The sequence below is a fragment of the Arachis ipaensis genome, chromosome B05 (genome assembly GCF_000816755.2).
Source record: "Arachis ipaensis cultivar K30076 chromosome B05, Araip1.1, whole genome shotgun sequence".
NCBI lineage: Eukaryota > Viridiplantae > Streptophyta > Magnoliopsida > Fabales > Fabaceae > Arachis > Arachis ipaensis.
In genome coordinates, this window is record NC_029789.2 from 50,037,280 (window position 1) to 50,045,631 (window position 8,352).

The window sequence follows — 8,352 nt, forward strand, 5'->3', positions numbered from 1 at the left end:
GTGAACTATTCTGGGCGACCCTTCCTCAATCTCTATTGGAATCATTGCCTCTGTTCCGTATGCTAATCGGAAGGGGGATTCCTTCGTGGTGAAATGTGGCGTTGTTCGATATGCCCACAGGACCTGTGGGAGCTCTTCTGCCCAGGCTCCCTTTGCATCTTGTAATCTCCGTTTTAATCCGGCCAATATGACTTTGTTAGCAGCTTCGGCCTGCCCATTGGCTTGTGGATGTTCGACGGAGGTGTACTGGTGCTTTATATTCAAGTCGGCTACTAGTTTTCTGAAGCCTGCATCTGTGAATTGGGTGCCATTGTCTGTGGTTATTGAATATGGAACCCCGAATCTTGTGACAATGTTTCGATATAAGAATTTCTGGCTTCTTTGAGCAGTGGCATTGGCTAGGGGCTCTGCCTTGATCCACTTTGTAAAGTAGTCTACTCCCACTATGAGAAATTTAATTTGTCCTGATCCCTGTGGGAAGGGGCCAAGAAGATCGAGTCCCCATTTTGCAAACGGCCAAGGCGAAGTCACGCTAATGAGCTCTTCTGTCAGGGCGATGTGAAAGTTAGCATGTTTTTGACATGGTGGACATGTCTTTACAAATTCTGTGGCTTCTTTCTGTAGAGTTGGCCAATAAAATCCCGCCCGGAGTACTTTTTTGGCGAGAGCTCGTGCTCCGAGATGATTGCCACAAATGCCGCCGTGCATTTCTTCTAGCACTTCCCTTGTGTTGGAGGTCGGCACGCATTTTAGTAAAGGTATTGAGATTCCTCTTTTGTACAGGATGTTGTTTATGATGGTGTAGTACTGTGGCTCCCTTTTTAACTTCTTTGCCTCCTTTTCTTCTACGGGGAGTGTTCCTTCTTTGAGGTAGTTAATTATGGGGGTCATCCATCCTTGGTCCTGACTTGTTATGGCCAGGACTTTTTCCTCTTCCGAGATTGATGGGTTTTGCAACATTTCCTAGATGAGGCTTCTATTGTTGCCCCCTGGTTTGGTGCTGGCTAGTTTTGAGAGTGCATCAGCTCGAGCATTTTGTTCGCGGGGTATGTGGCAGATCTTATATTCCCCGATTTGTCCGAGTAGTTCCTTGTTTTTATCCAAATATTTTTTCATGGTGGGTCTTTGGCTTGGTAGCTCCCTGTTTTTTGTGATGTGACCACTTGTGAATTACTGTAAATGTTGAGTTTTTGAGCTCCGACCTCTTTAGCCAGCTTCAAACCAGCTAATAATGCTTCATATTCCGCTTGGTTATTGGAGACCGGGAACCCGAACTTGAGGGAGAGCTCAACTTGGGTTCCTTGGTTGCTTTCTATTATCATGCCTGCGCCGCTTCCAGTTTTATTTGAGGAACCGTCCACGTAGAGATTCCATTCTGTGGGAGTTTCCAGGGTATCTGTGAATTCTGCGATGAAGTCGGCCAGATACTGTGATTTGATGGCCGTTCGAGCTTCATATTGGAGGTCGAATTCTGACAACTCGACTGCCCATTGTAGAATTCTGCCTGCTAAATCTGTTTTCTGCAATATTCCTTTTATGGGCTGGTTAGTTCTAACCTTAATGGTGTGAGCCTGGAAGTACGGGCGGAGTCGTCGAGTTGTTAGGATGAGAGTATAGGCAAATTTTTCTATTTTCTGGTAGTTCAGCTCGGATCCTTGTAGTGCTTTGCTAATGAAGTAGACGAGTTGTTGCCCATTTTCGTCTTCTCTAACTAGTGCTGAGGCTATCGCCCGACTTCCTACTGCGAGATATAATATGAGTGGTTCTCCTTCTCGTGGTCGAGATAGGATAGGTGGCCGTCCTAAGAACTCCTTGAAGTCTCGAATGTGATCTGAGAAGACTTTATTCATTAGCCTTTGATAAGTAGCTCCCGCGTTCTTGAGACCGAAAGGCATCACGATGTAGCCGTAGTTCGCCTTTGGTGTTAAGAACAAGGTCTTTTCTTGATCTGGTGGATACATGGGGATTTGGTTGTATCCCGAATAGGCGTCCATAAACGAGAGGTATCTATATCCGGAGGAAGCATCTACCAGAGCGTCAATACTTGGGAGTGGGTATGGATCTTTTGGGCATGCTTTGTTGAGATCGGTGTAATCGGTACACATGCGCCACTTCCCGTTTGATTTTTTCACCACGACAATGTTGGCTAGCCATAGTGGGTACTTGACTTCTCTTATAAATCCTGCCTCCAGTAACGTTTGTACTTGTTCTTCCACAGCTTGGGATCGTTCTGGTCCGAGTTTTCTTCGCTTCTGCTGCACCGGCCGAGATCCTGGATAGACCGCCAACTTGTGGCACATTAGCTTAGGGTCTATGCCTGGCATGTCTGCGGCCTTCCATGCGAAGAGGTCGACATTATCTCGTAAGAATTGTATTAGTAATCTTTTTTAGTCTCCTCTTAGGACCGTGCCGATATTAGTCGTTTTGTCCGAGGTGTCTCCAATCTGAACCTTCTCTACCTCATCTTCTGGGTGCGGACGGAGTTCTTCTCGACGCTGAGCTCCGCCAAGCTCAATTGTATGAAACTCTTCTCCTCTGCCTTTGAGGTTTAAGCTCTCGTTATAACAGCGACGTGCCATCTTTTGATCTGCTTTTATCGTGGCTATCCCCTCTGCAGTTGGGAATTTCATGCATAGATGCGGAGTTGAGACTATTGTGCCGAGTTGATTGAGTGTTGTTCGACCTATGAGAGCATTGTAGGCTGAACTTACGTCGACCACAATGTTGTCTATTTTGAGGGTCCTAGATTGGTTCCCTTTTCCAAAAGTAGTGTGTAGCGATACGTATCCCAGCGGTTGTATCGGAGTGTCTCCTAGTCCAAACAGATTGTTCGAGTATGCTCTAAGTTCCTTTTCGTCTAAACCGAGCTTGTCGAAGGCTGTTTTGAATAAGATGTCGGCAGAACTCCCTTGGTCTACTAGTGTGCAGTGTAGATTGGCGTTTGCCAGTATAATAGTGATGACCATGGGATCGTCGTGTCCCGAGATGATGCCGGATGCGTCCTCTTTAGTGAATGTTATCGCCGGGATGTCGGGTGCTTCCTCCTTTCCCTCGACATGATATACTTCTTTGAGATATCTCTTTCGAGACGATTTGGAGATCCCACCTCCTGCGAATCCGCCGTGTATCATGTGGACGTGTCTTTCTGGTGTCCGAGGTGATCATTCAGCTCGTCCATCATCTTCGTCTCTCCGTCTTTTTCTTTGGTCATCATCCCGGGTGGCCAGAAATCGATCTAATTTTCCTTCTCTTACCAATTTTTCTATGATATTTTTCAAGTCGAAGCACTCGTTGGTAGAGTGCCCTCGAATTCGATGGTATTCACAATATTCCTTCCGGTTTCCTCCTCCCCTTTTGCCTTTGAGTGGCCGTGCTGGGGGGATTTTTTCTGTATGGCAGACTTCTTTGTACACGTCGACCAGGGATGCTTTAAGAGGAGTGTAGTTGTGGTATTTTTTGATTTTCTCACCCTGTCGATCTTCTTTCCTTTTAGAGTCCTTGTCTTTGTCTTGGTAGGAGGCCCCAGATTTTGAGATTTCTCCCAGCCGAGCGTTCTCTTTCATGTTGATGTATTTTTCTGCTCGCTCTTGGACTTCGTCTAAGGAGGTAGGATACTTTTTTGATATAGATTGGCTGAAAGGTCCCTCTCGTAAGCCATTGATAAGCCCCATGATGGCGGCCTCTGTTGGTAAACTTTGTATGTCCAAGCATGTTTTGTTGAATCTTTCCATGTAGTTGCAGAGGCTCTCCCGATCTCCCTGCTTGATCCCTAGTAAGCTGGGTGCGTGCTTGGCCTTATCTTTCTGGATGGAGAATCTGGCCAGGAACTTTTTGGCCAGGTCGTCGAAGTTTGAGATGGACTTCGGAGGTAAGTTGTCGAACCATCTGATCGCTGTTTTCGTGAGATTTGTTGGAAAAGCTTTGCAGCGAACGGCATCTGAGGCATCGGTAAGGTACATTCTGCTTCTGAAATTGCTGAGATGATGGTTGGGATCTGTAGTGCCATCATATAAAACCATATCCGGGAGCTTGAAATCTTTTGGGATTTTGGTCTTCATGATTTCCCTGGTGAATGGATCCTGTTCTTTGCGTGAATTTTCCTCCGGAGTGATCCGAGGAGCTTTTGATTTGAGGTCGGCCTCTAATTGCTGTAGTTTTTCTTCTAGTTCTCGACGTCGCCGTACCTCTCTTTGTAGATCCTTTCTGATCTCCCGTTGTTGCTGGGTTTCTTTCTCAAGTTGCTTTAAGCGATCTTGAAGTGCTTCCATGGCTCCCGGATTTGGTGAGTTTTTGTCCCCGTTGGATTCCAGAGTATCCTTTAGCGTAGTGTCCGCGTTCTTGTGCGGTGTTCTGTTCTCCAGATCCGAGTCGTGGTCGTTGTCATGGCCGTCCGCCATGTTTTTGGGATGACTTTCAGGTTCCCCGGCAACGGCGCCAATGTTCCGAGGGTTACCTGAAACTGGAGGTCAATCTCGGATGAGATCTTTGGTACCGGTCGGAGATAACGTGTCTGGCTGGCTGGTGGCGGCCGGAGCTGTTGCATCCAACTTGTTGGATTTGCTGCGCTGTTGATCCTTGGCCACCGGAGGGTGGGGGGTACCTGCAAGAAACTCCGATGCTTAAGTTAGCACGGGTATTAGGCAGGTTTTTATGTAGAATCAGAGTATGAGTTATACCTGGGTGCTCCAGTGTATTTATAGTAGTGTGGGCTGACCTTTCTGATAAGATAAGTTAGTTATCTTATCTTATCTTATCTTTATCTTGAGTGAAGTTAGCTTATCTTTAAGGGAACCGCCTTTATCTCTGTAGGCTTGAACTGCCTTTGGATTTGGGTCGTGTTCCTCCACTTGGGCCCTTTACTGGGCTCTCCTGTCGATTTGGCCGATCTCTTTAAGAAGAGGTCGGATAGTCGGACCTGAAGAGGTCAGTCGTTTTGCCACCAATCATCCCGGGTCAGACAGTTCGACCCAGGGTATGAACAGAAGGCTTCTCCAATCACCTCTGTAGGAAATAAACCTGCAGCAACTAAGGTTGAAGAATATAAAGCCAAGATGCCTTATCCTCAAAAACTTCACCAAGCGGAACAGGATAAACAATTTGCCCGCTTTGCAGACTATCTCAGGACTCTTGAAATAAAGATTTCATTTGCAGAGGCACTTGAGCAAATACCCTCTCATGCTAAGTTCATGAAAGAAATCTTAAGTCATAAGAAGGATTTGAGAGAAACTGAAAAAGTGTTTCTCACTGAAGAATGCAGTGCAGTCATTCTGAAAAGCTTACCAGAGAAGCTTCAAGATCCAGGAAGCTTCATGATACCATGCACATTAGAGGGTTCTTGTACCAAGACAGCCCTATGTGACCTTGGAGCAAGTATTAACCTAATACCTGCATCGACTATTAGAAAGCTTGGGTTGACTGAAGAAGTCAAACCAACCCGGATATGTCTTCAACTTACTGATGGCTCCATTAAATACCCATCAGGCATAATTGAGGACATGATTGTCAAGGTTGGGCCATTTGCCTTTCCACTGACTTTGTAGTGCTGGAAATGGAGGAGCACAAGAGTGCAACTCTGATTCTAGGAAGACCTTTCCTAGCAACTGGACGAACTCTCATTGATGTCCAAAAAGGAGAAGTGACCCGAGCTCAAACCACTATCACCATCCCTGAAATATGCATTTCTGGGAGAGGGTAACACTTTTCCAGTGATCATAAGCTCTGCTCTAAATCCACAGGAAGAGAAAGCACTAATTCAAGTGCTAAGGACACACAAGACAGCTCTTGGGTGGTCCATAAGTGACCTTAAGGGCATTAGCCCATCAAGATGCATGCACAAGATCCTATTGGAGGATGATGCTAAACCCGGATAGAACCAGTAGTAGGGGCGTCCCACCCTCCTACTGAGATCTCTGAAACCTTTCCGGATGAGCAACTCTTTGCCATTCAGGAAGCACCATGGTTTCCAGACAGGAAAAAGAAGAAGCATGAAAGGCTTCTCTCAATACAAAGTCAAATAAAACCCCCACATTCAAACTCTAAGTTTGGTGTTGGAAGGCCACAACCAAACTCTAAGTTTGGTGTTTAGAGGCCATCATCATGCTCTGAGTATCTGTGAGGCTCCATGAGAGCCCACTGTCAAGCTACTGACATTAAAGAAGCGGTTGTTGGGAGGCAACCTAATTTTACTTATCTATGTTAATTTCTATTTTCCATTGTTATTTTATGTTTTCTGTAGGTTGATGATCATGTGAAGTCACAAAAACAATTGAAAAAGCAGAAACAAACTGAAAAACAGAATAAAAAATAGCACACCCTGGAAGAGAAGCCTACTGGCGTTTAAACGCCAGTAAAGACAGCAGAATGGGCGTTAAACGCCCAGTTTGGCACCATTCTGGGTGTTTAACGCCAGAAATGGGCACCAGACTAGCGTTTAACGCCAAAAAAGGGCAAAGAGCTGGCGTTAAACGCCAGAAATGGGCAGCAACCTGGTGTTTAACGCCAGGATTGGTAGCAGAGGGCGTTTTGCACGCCTAATTGGTGCAGGGATGAGAAATCTTTGACACCTCAGGATCTGTGGACCCCACAGGATCCCCACCAACCTCAACTCACTCTCTCTCACTTCTTCACACCCTTTCATAATACTCTTCCCAAAATAACCTCTACCAATCACCTCCATTACTCCTCCAAAACCATCATACAAACCACCTACACCCACCTACTCAAATTCAAACCATCACTCCTTCCTTTTCCACATCATAACCACCTAAAAGCCTCCTTGGCCGAATAATTCACACACCTCCATCTCCTCCATCTCTTCATGTTCTTATCCTTTCTTCATTCTTTTGCTGGAAGACGAGTAAACCTTTTAAGTTTGGTGTGGAAAAGCTCAGCTTTTTTATTTTTCCATAACCATTTATGACACTTAAGGCCGGAGAAACCTCTAGAAAGAGAAAAGGAAAGGCAATTTCTTCCACCTTCGAGTCATGAGAGATGGAGAGATTCATCTCAAAGGTCCATCAAGACCACTTCTATGAAGTTGTGGCTAAGACTCCTCATTGAAGAGGACAAGCCCATCACTAAGAAAAGGATGGAGCAAACAAGAGAGCCCACTCATGGACCTCAACAAGAGCATGAGGAAAATCCTCATCATGAAATTCCTGAGATGCCTCAAGGGATGCATTTTCCTCCACAAAACAATTGGGAGCAAATTAACACCTCCCTAGGAGAATTAAGTTCCAATATGGGACAACTAAGGGTGGAACACCAAGAGCATTCCATCCTTCTCCATGAAATTAGAGAAGACCAAAGAGTTATGAGAGAGGAGCAACAAAGGCAAGGAAGAGACATTGAAGAGCTCAAGCACTCCATAAGATCTTCAAAAGGAAGAACAAGCTGCCATCACTAAGGTGGACCCGTTCTTTAACTTCCTTGTTCTTTATTTTCTGTTTTTCGAATTTTTATGCTTTATGTTTATTTATGTTTGTGTCTTATTACATGATTAATAGTGTCTAAATGTCTATGCCTTAAAGCTATGAGAATGAATCCATCACCTTTCTTAAATGAAAAATGTTTTTAATTGAAAAAGAAAAAGAAGTACATGAATTTTGAATTTTAAAACAGTTTAATTATTTTGATGTGGTGGCAATACTTTATGTTTTTCTGAATGAATGCTTGAACAGTGCATATTTTTGAAATTATTGTTTATGAATGTTAAAATTATTGGCTCTTGAAAGAATGAAAGTAAAAGGAGAAATGTTATTTGATAATCTGAAAAATCATAAAATTGATTCTTGAAGCAAGAAAAAGCAGTGAATAGAAAGCTAGCAAAAAAAAAAGAGAAAGAGAAAAGCAAGCAGAAAAAGACAATACCCATTTAAACCAAAAGGCAAGGGTGATAAAAAGGATCCAAGGCTTTGAGCATCAGTGGATAGGAGGGCCCACAGGAATAAAATTCTGGCCTAAGCGGCTAAACCAAGCTGTCCCTAACCATGTGCTTGTGGCGTGAAGGTGTCAAGTGAAAACTTGAGACTGAGCGGTTAAAGTCGTGGTCCAAAGCAAAAAGAGTGTGCTTAAGAGCTTTGGACACCTCTAATTGGGGACTCTAGCAAAGCTGAGTCACAATCTGAAAAGGTTCACCCAGTTATGTGTCTGTGGCATTTATGTAACCGGTGGTAATACTAGAAAACAAAGTGCTTAGGGTCACGGCCAAAACTCATAAAGTAGCTATGTTCAAGAATCAACATACTTAACTAGGAGAATCAATAACACTATCTGGATTCTGAGTTCCTATAGAAGTCAATCATTATGAACTTCAAAGGATAAAGTGAGATGCCAAAACTGTTCAGATGCAAG